Below are 13,338 nucleotides of genomic sequence, written 5' to 3'. Positions count from 1 at the left end.
CTTGTGAATACAATATATTATTTTAACTCTTCATTTTGGTTTTCTTAATTTCCTTTTTAGATAAAGTCATCATTCTTGGCTACTCATATATTTTTTTGGCAGAGGGCTGCCACAGTGGACTACTCGTTTGCATCCACATGGCATCCAGATGGCTGAATCTTTGCTACAGGCAATCAAGACAAGACTTGTAGGCTATGGGATATAAGAAATCTTGCAACCCCGGTCTCGGTTCTTAAAGGAAAACATCATGTTTTGAGTGGTGCATTTGTTTAATTGACAAATCTATTCTTTTTTATAACTTTTATTTTCTTAAAATATGGTATTGTAGATGGTAAGTTTTGGTGGTAAGTAAAAGTTTATGAAAACTGAATGAATATTATTGATTTACAAACCCCCTTACATAGGGATGATACTAATTACTAAAACAAAAACCCACTAAATCACAACAAATAAATGTAAAAATAAACTCAAAGGTTACAAAAACCTGTTAAACCCATTGGCGCAGTTCATCAAACACCTTGCATTCAATACACAAACAAGCTCATATCCAAATGGGTATTCAAGAAATCAATCATATGACACATGATACTGATTATTGAACACAAACACATACCTTCTCGTATAGATTCTCACGTGCACGCTCTTCAATTCGAGTGTGTGATCATGATTTCCGATGCAGAATTAAACAAAAATCAGCAAAAACCTAAATTCAATTTTCCAAATAAAGGCGTGAATCTGAAAGGGGGTCAAAGATTGATATCAACAAAACCTAAAAATAAAGAATTGAAACAATTTTGCCCTAATCTGTGCATACCTTGTTTGACAGAGAGGAGCAAGAAGCAGAGCGAATCAGCGGGGGGATTTTCCGGCCGGGGCAACAGGTCTGCGATGGAATGTCCAGTTTACTCTAGATAAAGATGTAAAGTGGGTGACAATAAGTACCTTTAATCGACGGATATCAAAATAAGTAAGAATCTGTAGAGGAAAATAAAGAGGAAGATGTTTGGAATTCCTAATTGAATGTCTGAGATGGATGGGGGTTTGATCAGAGGGTGTCGATTAGGTTTCTTTGAGGGCAGAGAAGGAAAGAATCGTGAGTGGGTGAGTATGGAGTGTAGGTGTAATTTACTATTAAACCCTCCTAATGTCTTAAAAACTTGACTTCTTTATAATTTTACCCTCTCAAAACAAGCTTGTTTTAATTGTACATATAGCTTTAAAAGTTAGACACGATGTAAAATTACGTTTGTGTACGTCACTTCTCTTTTTATAATAGTATAGAAGATAGATGAGCATGTGATTAATTATAAAATGTAGTATGCTCGATTAGAATCAATGTTACTCTCATGTAAATAGGTAGGGTATTAATGTTTAAATTTATGCATAACAGTAGGTTTTTCTACTTGCCTTTTTTCCTAATTTTCACCTATTAATTATTTTTAGTAAACTCAAAGACGTTGAAATTTTTTTTGTTAATTTACCAACTTGGTGATCTATGTGGTGCAAAGGTAAGTATTATGGTCATGATGTACCTCTACCCGACACTTAAAATTGTACATTACCTTTAATGTAATTTTAGCATTTTTACCCCACACTAGACATTTGTAACCGTTCAAACAAGGAATAAACATGAGAGATGAAAAGAAACTAATACTTCCTTGATTGGCTTTATCTTTCCATATGTGTGGTTGTCACAGCCCCTGACCACACCCTGGGCGAGAGCCGTGAGTCAGATGACAGGTGATATCGGTGTTTATTAAATTTGCAGCAAAAAACATCATCAGGATCATAGTTAGGAAATAATTTCAGAGTTTATAAAACACTAAACTTTTAATATTAAAAAAATGGGATAAAACCCATGTTACATTCAAATGTTTTTATAGGGATAAACCCTAATTTCTAAAAACTTGAATTTCCTCTTTTATTTAGGTAATCACAGCCACTTTATTTAAGCCTTCAGTGCTCCATGGCGGGTTTCTTATTACCTTCACAATAAGTTACCTGAAATGCGTTTGAAAACATTTTATCAGCGAAAATACTAGCGAGTTAATTCAATTTTATAAAAAGACACACTGTTATATTTTACAGTACCAAGGGTGATTAAATTGCTTATATCTAACAAATACTTCATTCAGTATTTGTCACTCGACCGGATCTATGACTATGGTCATATCACACATTGGCTAACCCGTTGTCCATTGGTGAAGATTATCAAGTAATGTATACAAAACCCCACATACCAGTAGTAATTTGTAGAATACAAAAACTTAATCACTATAAGTATAAATGATAAACATTTAGGGTTTTGCAAAGCATTTGGTAAAAAGAAAGAATTACTCACTTTGTAGACTTAGGGTTTTAACTTAAAGCCTCCTGGTAATATAAATCCTGGTATAATTCCCGAGTTTCTAATAAAATATACAATGCACACGTGTTAGTGTAATAACCCAACTCAAACTTTATTGATACATCACGAGATCAAAACCCCAACGTTGTTAGCGAAGTATAGCCTTATTCAGGCAGCACCTTGACATCCGTTACTGGGTTTTGGATTGATCAGACAGGGTATCGAATCAGTGATTAGGGGTTAAAACACTTACAACGGGGCAAAGCTTCGCAGGTTTAGGGGAGGGATGCTGTAAGAAAACGGAGATACGAGAGAGTAGTTTCGTCAAAAATTGATCGAAATGGTACAACAGCTTCTGTCCCAAGCCACTGCATTTATAGGTAAAACTGGCTCTTCCTGCGTGTCACGCACTGGACTGAGGTCCCTTCCATGTGTCACCTGACACACCTATTTTGCCTAGACAGGCTTCGTTGCATGAATAGCCCTGCCACTCGTTGCGCTCGAGATAAACACGTCTTGGTACTCCCACGCACACGCGAAAGGTTTAGGGGTACCCCCCCACCCCCCACATGCCTCCTGAGAGTCCAGTTACATGTGTCACACCCCAACCGATGGTGGAATCATCGGGGCGCGACACTGAGCGAAACAGATTGTCCAGAAGTTTCCATAACAATTATCATTACTATTCAATTTAAATAATACGTCCCATACCGTATATCAAACAGTAAACAAATTATTACAGACAAAATCCAGACAAACGTTCGTGTTCCGACAACTCAGATTTTAAATATAACAATTGTTTATCTGCTTCTAGAGACTCTTGATATAAGATCTACAGACAACTATTTGTTGGGCTCTAGAAGCTTATTCTAGCCTCGCTTTCCTAGCAGATAAGCGTCCAGCGTCCTAATCACCTGTCACATACGTTAAAATAAAAGTCAATACACATAGTGTAAAGGTGAGCATACAAGTTTAGTAGTAGCATATAGAGTTCGAAATAGTTTACGCATAACCAGCACGTACACAGAGGAAAACGAAGCATGTTAATTATCGACACGGATCTATCGATACCAGTGACTGCGGGTTGACTGCCCAAGCAGTTCGTAATACATGATCACTCCTGTAATCCATGCAAATAATTGTCCTTAACAACCCCCGCATGAGCGGGTGCTGAGTCCAAACTATAGTACTATCGTCGTTAAGGCAGGTAGACAGCATTCCATGTGTAAACATAACAAACAAGCATTCATTAAGTCACGTATACATGTGATAACGGTTAGCGTTTAAAAGTATTGCGTAGTGTGTTCGATGTGATTTCGTATATGTAACGTATCTAACACCCAAAAGTGCATAAAGAAAAAAGGAATCGAGTATACTCACAGCGGTTGATGGATTGAAGGGAGCGCTTGAGAGTAAGGTTAGCCTGAACAGTTCGATAGTATAAAGATAAGCGGCGCGTAAAACGGAAACAAGGGTTGGATGGTCGGACAGCTGGTCGATCGGACGGTAGTCCGATCGGACGGCTGACCATTCGGTTGACAGTCCGTTCGGACAGCTGTCCGGTCGGACGGTAGTCCGATCGGATGGATGTTCGAGTGGATTGTTTCTTCCTTTGGGTAAGATGTGTTTGTGTGTGATGGTTTGACTTTTGAAGTTTTTGTTGTAGCATTTGAAAATATTGAAGTATCTTTACCTTTCAGGTCGGTCGGTCGGACGGTCGTTCGATCGGCCGGCAACCCGATCGGTTAGGCACCTCAGTAAGTTCTCAACAGAAGGCACTCGATCGGATAGCAGTTCGATCGGGTGGCACTCCTAGCGCATTGAACTTGTTGAAAATCGATTAAGTGTTGAAGTCAAGTATCTCATGATCCGAAGAGTAATCCAATCGGACGGTAGTCCGATCGAACAGTTGTTCGTTCAATACTCAAGTTTCAATGAATTGATTAAGTGTGGGACCCATGTGCTAGCCGATCGGCTGGCTGTCCGTTCGGACAGCAGTCCGATCGGTCAGTACTCTGACCTGGTCGGCCTGTTCGTCTAACACTTGGTTGTTCTGATTGTTTGTCGTTTTATCGAGGTATTTTGACAAAGAGTCAGACAACGGAAACCTCGTCTTTACTTAGTTCACCTGTTCGGACAGGAATCACCCAAATCCGGCTGGTGAATGGTTCGAGACGGTGTTTAACGTTTAACCCGAAATCGGTGAACCTCGTGGATAGAATTTGGATCTTTAGGCCACGCAACCACCGGAGTGATTAGCAAGTTGGCACAAGCTCCGTTTCTATCGTTTTGGAAGACATTGAGTGTAAAAGAGTTGAAAGAAAGTTGGAAAAACCATATTTCAATCCCTTTCACCGTGAATATGTTTAGATCTATGAAAGATCTTTGTTTGTTTATGTGGAAATCGGTTAGATCCAAGTTATTCTTGGTGGATTGAGGCTAAAACATGAAGTTCTTCAAGAACCCATGATGACATCATCTTAGAACACTTGAATCTTGATGATTTCATGGTTAAAATTAAGATTTAAAAGATAGAAAGGTGTAGGAGTGCGTGTGGATCAAGAAAGTACAAGATTTAGGACGAGATCTTACCGGAATCGTGAGAAATCTGAGAAAAAGTGAGCTGAGCGTGCTGGTCGGACAGAGGTTTCCAAAAGTAGAAAGTTTGACAATGACAGGGGTATTTATAGGATGCCAAAAGAGGTAAAGGCTGGCCGATCGGTCAGGCAGCACGATCGGATCAGCTGGCTGTTCGATCGGCTGGTAGCCTGATCGATCAGTGGTCTAATTCGAGTGTTCGGTGCGACGATTTTTGATATTTCGATTTCGATTGCGGGTGATGCGAATGCGATAGAGTTCTCTTTTCAAATTACTTTTAATCCCAACTACTATATCAACATACAAGTATCCTTATTTCGTATTCGGTTTGCGATTGCGATTCGATTGCGATTCGATTGATTACCGCACATAACATAAAGTAAATATGCACAAGTAACACATAAGGCACACACACACGTATAACAGTAACCATAAATGCGTATTTCGAGTTTGCGAGGGCGATGTTGATTAGATTCGTTCGATTAGCGTTTAATTGACTTCATCGCATTGTTACTTCCTATCATTCACAGTCGTAAAGCGATTCGTATTGAGAAACATACTTCGATTACTTCGATTATAATTAATTACTCCACATAATACAACTAACGTAAAAACATAAAATAGACTAACTACAGTCAAAGAAGTCAAAACAGTAATTGAGCAGGGAATGACAGATCACAATTAGCTATCTTTTCTTCCTTTGCCTTCAATCTTGACTTTGACTTTGACTTTCGAAAACACGGGGTGTTACAACATGATTCTTTTTTTTTCGTACTGGTTTGCGCCGAACAAGTCCGTGGTTGCGATCAAAGGTTCTTATAAGGTGTTTTGGGTGTTGTTACAGTGGTCGATACCCACAAGTGCTTAGCAAGCCCTCATTTGTGTGAAGATTCTCCATGAAAACCTGGGTAATCAATGTAAACATACTACTAATTCTAATATTAAACTACTAACATAAAACATAGTACATAAATATCTGGGCACATTTAAGTGCCAAAAATTGAGACGTATGTCCGGGTCCCTGTAGTTTTTGGGTGTACCAAGTACATCCAAAAATAGAGTGTCTAGAAAGTAAGTGTCAAAGCAAGTAGAAAGTGTACCAATAACACAACCAACAAGGAAATATAAAAAACCACAATTATCTTGAAAGAACCATAGAAATGCTACCTAGAGTGGCGCTGACGGGGAGGTGACGGTGGCCACTGCATGAGGAAATGTGGTGCCTGAGGTCACGTTTTAGGTTACGCAGTTCTTCAAGCTTTGTGTCTAGCTTGTTAATGCCAGCCCTGAAATGTGGTGCATCAGATCCTCGTTGGCGCCCTTGATATTTTATCCTAGGTGGAGGATGCTCTACTTCCTCTTCCTCTTCCTCATGGTGTGGCTGCTCATAGCCTGGCTGCTGCAGCTGCATAACGGGTTCTACCCATGATGTGGCTACTCCTTACCTTCTTTGATATTTTCTGGTCAAATCTGAAGGATCCCAAGAATACCATGGTGAGCTCCAAATATGTGACTAGAACTATGTTAAACAACCTATCCCATTGTGGAGTTATCAATCTCCTACATCAATCAGCTAGCCCATATCTTTCCATGACATTATAGTTTGGGTCCTTTGTTGTCCAAAGGTCCTTCTAAGAAGAGTGGGTAGCTTTACATATAATGAATTTCTTGATGGTGGTTCCCCTATTTCCATGATCAGCAAAACAATAAACGGTTCATAACAATTTAAAGACACGGGCGTGAATGAGAGGGCATGACCAATTACTTTAGACACGCGATGGGTCGAACAGGTGCCGGACAGAACCAATTACGTTCTACTTTTGCTAGCAAGTGGGCACGGGCGTACATGAGGGGGCATGACCGTGCACCACAAGGTCTCAACTGATGTTTTCATTGTTTCAGTTAGTTAGTCCGTTGAATCTATTTTGATGTTTTTGTTTTAGTTTAAAACTTACGTTAACATTTTGTTTTAGTTTTTTAGAAAGAACTTGTATGGTTCAGCCACAGAAAGCATAATCATACATCTAGTTTATTAAAACTAATTGTATTTTAGAAAGTTAATCAATTTTGTTGGTGTTTGCATGCTATGGTTATGGACAGCAGGTAGGCACGGGCGTGCCTTGACATTGACATGCACGATCATGCCTCTAGTGTTCATAGAAGACACTTTGATAAGTTAGACAATTTCTCAAGACAGTTGTGGTTTGTGATTTTATTGACATATGCATGGTCGTACATTAGTGTGGGTATGACCGTTTGTAATTACTATACAAGGTCAACAGTACCGGTCAAAAACTGTCAGTTTTCCTGTGAAATAAGTTGCAAAGTTTTTCAATTTTTCTTCACCCATTTTGTTTCTACTAGTAACCTAATCATTTCCATACAAGTTTTATCTTAAAATCATGGTGATTTATTGTTCAAAATAGTGGTTTTAGCAAGAAGTGGGTTGTGACCCGAAACATGGTAGATCTAACAAATCTAGCCTTTAATCATAAGCATAAAGTGTAAAAGAAAAGTCGTACATACCTTGAGATGAATATTCTCAAAGAAATTTAGAGGCAAATGGTGGACTTGAAGTGGTGGTGGTTGGGTTCCGGCCGTAGACGTACGGGAAGGAGTAGGTGGTTTGTGATTTTGACCTAGGTTAGAAAGCCTTTTGTACCCACTTTTCTGCAGCACCGAAGGGAACGGGCGTGCCTATCCTTTAAAAATCATAATATTTAATGATTTTCCATAAAACTGGTTAATATTGGTTAGTTAATTATTAATGTTCACGGTCGTGCCTTGTGAGTGGTAAAATGGTACTTATCTGACAGTATGTTGAAAAATTAATTTGACGAATTTTCGAAAAATTAGGCCACCATTTCGTTAATCCACAAGTCTAGTGGGCTTACCTTCCTTAATTCTCACATGATACGAACTACTTCAATGTGATAGATTTTTGTATCCATAAGGGGACTGGGGTGGTTTCTGATGGCACCCCCATCACTCGTTCCATATAGCACACCGCCATCACCATGTTCGACAACGCGTGAAAGAATCAATGCGTGTAAAACTTCATGCGTTGTAAAAATTTGAGTGTATGTGTATGACTTGTACGTTGTGTATTAATACTTGTACGTTGTGATGTTTTTCGCCGGAAATTTGTTGGTTTCGCCGGAAAACTCGGTGCAAGTCGAAGAAGATGGCTTCGCAGGAAGTTTGATTCCTTTTTAAATCTTATTGTTATTTACACATTCAGTCCCTGTGGTTTATAGTTATTTACAAAACTTATTTAAATCTTATTCCTTTTAATTTCAACTTTTAAAACTGGCAGGTTTGGTCCTTGTCATAAAAAACAATTGTTTCTTTTATATACTTGTAAGAATTTTTTATAAACTTCATAAAAACAAAAAAAAAATGGTTGTGAGTGATGGAATTTCATCACTAGTGATGACCACTGCCACTAAAAATGGTTGTGAGTGATGGAATAATGATTGATGACATGGCGGAACTTGATTGGATATTTGTGAATGATGGAATTATTGCAAGTGATACCACCCCCACTCCCTAATAATGTAGCATTTGATTTCTCCTTTGTCATTTTTATGATACTTTCGCGGTGGCTATGCTTGAAAGAAATCTACAAAATAACTAAGAAATGAGCACGAGTACTGAACATAAAAGTGATGGTAAATTTAAAAGGAAAATAAAGGAAAAATGAAAAGATAGAAAATATGATTGGTCAAGATAATAATTTGGGTCTTTCAATGGAATCAACCGTATCCCTTGGCAATGACTTCAAAAAGTTGATGTGCATGTATTAGGTGTATTGGTTATAGTAATATTGAGGACGCTTAAGTGTGTTAACTTTATAACTTTGAAACACGATTATCTAGTTTTAAATTTATAAAAATGATTTTTATTTAGAATAAATACATACAACGGGCAAATAACCCATTATTTATATTATAGCTTAGAAAAGAAACCAAGTGCTCAACCGTTTCTTATTATATTAAAGGAAACTGGTTTAAGATCCCGCGAGTTTCGCAGGTGGCTTAATACAAACATATAATATCTACTGGCATTGAAGCCCATGTAGATCATCATTTTTGTTCTAGGTCTTTCCAAACTTAGGCTTCACGTCTAAGGGTTGGCAGATAGATATCTTCTGGACCAAATATTAAAGCACCAAGCAAAACCTTAGAATGAAAAGGTAACATAAAAAACCCTGAAGACTAAAAAAATACAATTCACTTCAAAATGAATATACATGAGCTGTCACAGGTAGAGACTTCCAAGCTTGTAGCAATTCTTTTAGCCTTTTGGTTGTCATTGAAGCTTCTTTTGTCTTCCTTTGAACAACCTAAGTCTTTAGACTTTAGCTGCAAATAAAACATGTTAAAAAGTTGTCACACTATATATGAACTTTGAAGTTTGAATAATATACAGATTAAAGTTTGAATAATATATAGAATAAAAAGTTAAAAACATGAAGTTGAAATATTAAAGCTACATGATGTAAGTGACCCTGCTTACAGATCAAAATTAATTGGTTTTTAAGCAACTGATCCAACAGAGTGGCTCTAACACTTTGTTTCAAAACCCAAGGTCCCTAAAATCATTAAATCTTATGATGGAAAATTTACTGATTTTCTTAAAAAATAATCATGTCAAATAGCTCAAAATTCACCCAAAATATCAATAATCTGCGCGACCCATTTCAACCAGAATTTATATTGATCCTTTACATAAATTGTGTGACCCGATCACCTTGGTTACATGAGGTAAAAGCTTAAATATTGAGTTTCTTAACGCATCATCTCTTTTTTACAAAGATATTCAGCCACACGCCTATACCCGATTTCTGGAAATTTTTAGTAAAAGCTTACCTTTTTTTCTTCATCTTCTGTTCTAATTTAACCTCAACAAAAACTCTATAATTACAACAACAAATAATCAATTATGAGGATTCAATCTCCTAACATATACAAAACACTCTTATAATATTATTATTACTTGATCAATATTCCAAACAAATTCAAAATGTTTGAAACAAAGGATTAGAAGTTGCAAAACGGGCAGGTCAAAATAGGTTGTTGTGGAGGATTGATCCAGTCGGGTCAGGTTAGAGTGACTCGAAAAAAGTTCATGTGCAAAGTTATTAAACCATTTCATAAATACTTCAGTGTTAAACATAATTCTATTTTCCAAGAATTATATAATCAAGTTTCCAAAGTAGGATACTTCCGAATCAGGAGATGATGCCCGCCAAGTAGAGGCCGCATAAAGCAAGCCACCATTACGACCCATTTATAATATGAACACATACAATAAAGAAAGAACCTGCTTCACCATTTTTAAGCAAACAAATTAACTTTTTAAAAGCATATGTATTAGTGGTTCACAAACCGTGACAACTTGAGATTGTTTATTAAAATTGATTATGAACTACAAATTTGATAAAATAGGTGGATGACCATTATTGATAACCACAAGTAAGTAGATAAGCATATATGGATGTGATGATACCAATTGGAAACAGAGAGTTACCTCGCAGGCCAAGAAAAAAAGAGCTTGAAAGGATTTGATCGATTAAAATGGATTTGATCGATTCAAAGGATTGATATTTACCTTTTTTCCGATTCAGCTGGTTTGATCTATAGAACGGTTTTATTTGGGTTAGTTGTCAACATCAAACAAAAACGTGATAATTAGATCAAACATGATATGAAGAAGAAGAACAACAACAAACCATTTACCTTTATAACGTAAAATATGAAAGCAATACAAATTAACTACAGAATCAGGCATGCTCCATACGAATTGAGATGTAGAGTTTTGAAATCAGAGGTGGCAGAATTTAGGAGGGTAAGGAGGAATGTGTTATGTCCATTAAGCTTAACAAAAAATGCCACGCGTGTATAATTGCCATATGGCAGAGAATGAGACATCTAATAGAGCTTAACATAATAGGAGTGAGCTGAAATCCAGCCAAGTGTACTCACATGTTGATTTATAATTATAGAGATTAAAGTGAGCATCCAGAAATGATACTGAAAAACAAAGTGACCAAACATAAATGATATTGAAACACAAAGTGACCAAGCACTAATGCTTGCCACCACATGTTGCCACTGACAGATATCAAAGTAGTTATCTAAATAATATTAATCAAAGTGAACATCTTGTCGTTTAGGTGTGTTCATCTTGCCACCAACATATAAGAATTTGAAGTGCTTCAGATAACAATATTATTTAACTAATTAAGAAAACATAATCACTGTGTTAGGTTACCATCATAACCTGAGACCCAAAACTAAAAATATGTGTCTCATCAGTGAAAATTGATTCAATCTATAAGGGATCCCTATCGCAAACATTCATCAATTAAACACCTAAAATTCTTGACAAAAAAAAGCATACAAGACTATAGGCAAGATGAACTCACCTGTACAACGGCAAGGAGATACGTTACCATCCTTGGAAACCGAAAGTCAATTAGGAGAGAAAAGGGGTTCAATCAAATAGTTTAAAATCATCCCCAGATCATCATCTTCACATATCTACAATCCGAATCTTAAAAATTAGGGTTTAATCCGAATCTTCGATTTATCATCTTCATGAAAATGAATGGCCTATTACAAAGAGCATGGTTATTGTGATTGCAATTAAGGTTGGAGGGAAACTGATTTCAACAATATGGAAAGTCCATCAATCTCTTATCAATTACGCGAATGAAGCCCACTTTTTTAGCATAATTATAATGAACAAAACAATTCAATTCATACTTCATTGCACTTATAGTTCTAACCTGAGTAATTTATAGTCCATTTACCAAAAAAGATGTTCATATTAAGAACTTACCATCAATCACAAACAATATTATTGACCGATAAGCAAGAGGCGGTGACAGGAGTTACTTGTCAATGACACCAAATAACCTGTTAAGATAACGAATAATTTCAAGGTTAATTATAAATTAATAACACACGAAACAAAAGCCGAAGAATAAAACTGATTACCACCATGATCTACAAAAAATGTTTTGCATATATGGGTATGGAACAGAAAAAAATACACAAACAAAAACAAAAGTAAGATCTCTCTTCACTTAATTAATAAACCCTATCAATGGAAAAAAAAAACCCCCCAATTCTCAAAATCAAAAATCTCTTCAACGTTAACCTTTAACATAGTTCAATCTTTTAACAACCATAAACAAAGATCTTTAAAACCAAAAGAAAAATATAACTCTTTCTTTACAATCATGACAAAAAAAAAAAAAACATTACTTGCAAAATAAAAAAATCGCCACATGATTTGGGTGCATAACATTTGTTTGGTTTATTGGAAGCTTTAACAATGAAGAAAGACTTTAATCGATGAAGAAAGGATTGGTAAATCAAGATTATAAAAATCTGAAACATGAATCATTGATGAGATTAGATGTAGAAGAAGAACTTGGTGGCAACCATAAACTTACAAAGTGTTCGGAGTGTTTGAAGCAGAGCTTGTCTTGAAACACCTTCCATTTATTCTTCGATACAGGTAGATTTAGAAACACAAATCAAAATTACCTTATGGTTGAATCAAAGGATTGTAGAGGATTCAATGAGAAAGATGGGGCGAAATCAAGAAAGCGTGAAGGAGATTAGGGTTTATGAGAAATCTCTGTTGTAATGTATTGAAGAAGAAAGGTAGAAGTCTAGGGTTTTTTATCGATGTAAAAAAGAAAACCCTGTATCCAGATCACCTGCCAATAAATAGAAATTTTTTGACGCCATGAATGCAGTATAGAGAATTAGGGTTTGTGAATAAGAAGCTGAGGACGTGACTTGGTTTTAAGGAAATAGGATTTTGATTGAAGAGAGAAGGGCGGATGATTGATAATGAAGGGAAAGAGGGGGAATTCAATTTGTCGCTCAAAGGAAAAAGTGGGGAAACAATCAATTGCCACGTGTCAGCCACATGGGTAAGAAGATGACAAATGGCATAAGTTTGTTTTGTTTTATTATAAGGTATAGATTGGCCTGTAATAATCCCACCTAGACCTTATTGGCCATTAATAATCCCATCTCAGAATATTCCCCCCACCAGTCCCACATTTCACCTATTTTTCCTACAATGGTCCTCCGTTAAAAAAACTTAACGGAGTTAAGCTTTTTTCCAAATTACAAACAAATTTTTTAGGGCTTTTGATTAGAACGACGATATGAGACATCGATGTAAAATTTGCCTCGAAACAGTGCTCCAAACGATGAAAACGGCGCTTCAATTCGGGTGTTTAAATTTCCAATTAACAAAAATGAAGTCACTTGGAGCACCATTTCGAAGTAAGTTTTACATTAAGTTTTACATCAATGGACTCGTATCATGGTTCTGATCAAAAGCCCTAAAAAATATGTTTGCAA

At 36.5% G+C, this 13,338-nt stretch overlaps 1 long non-coding RNA gene across 5 annotated transcripts; it reads right to left on the bottom strand.

Annotated features, from left to right (window-relative positions):
• Nucleotides 1-8,908: 8,908 nt before the first annotated feature.
• Nucleotides 8,909-12,859, bottom strand: LOC110940053. Of its 5 annotated transcripts, none has more exons than XR_004894178.1 (4): nt 12,411-12,859; nt 11,792-11,868; nt 10,478-11,562; nt 8,909-9,861 (listed from the first exon to the last, which is right to left on the bottom strand). It is a non-coding gene; the product is annotated as an uncharacterized LOC110940053 (long non-coding RNA). The 5 variants fall into 5 exon arrangements; XR_002592755.2 differs by having other exon boundaries at nt 8,909-10,584; nt 10,687-11,562; nt 12,411-12,858; XR_002592756.2 differs by having other exon boundaries at nt 8,909-10,980; nt 11,376-11,562; nt 12,411-12,853.
• Nucleotides 12,860-13,338: the final 479 nt, after the last annotated feature.

This window comes from Helianthus annuus, chromosome 5 (assembly GCF_002127325.2).
Source record: "Helianthus annuus cultivar XRQ/B chromosome 5, HanXRQr2.0-SUNRISE, whole genome shotgun sequence".
Classification (NCBI taxonomy): Eukaryota; Viridiplantae; Streptophyta; class Magnoliopsida; order Asterales; family Asteraceae; genus Helianthus; species Helianthus annuus.
This window is presented reverse-complemented; position numbering and strand designations above follow the sequence as displayed.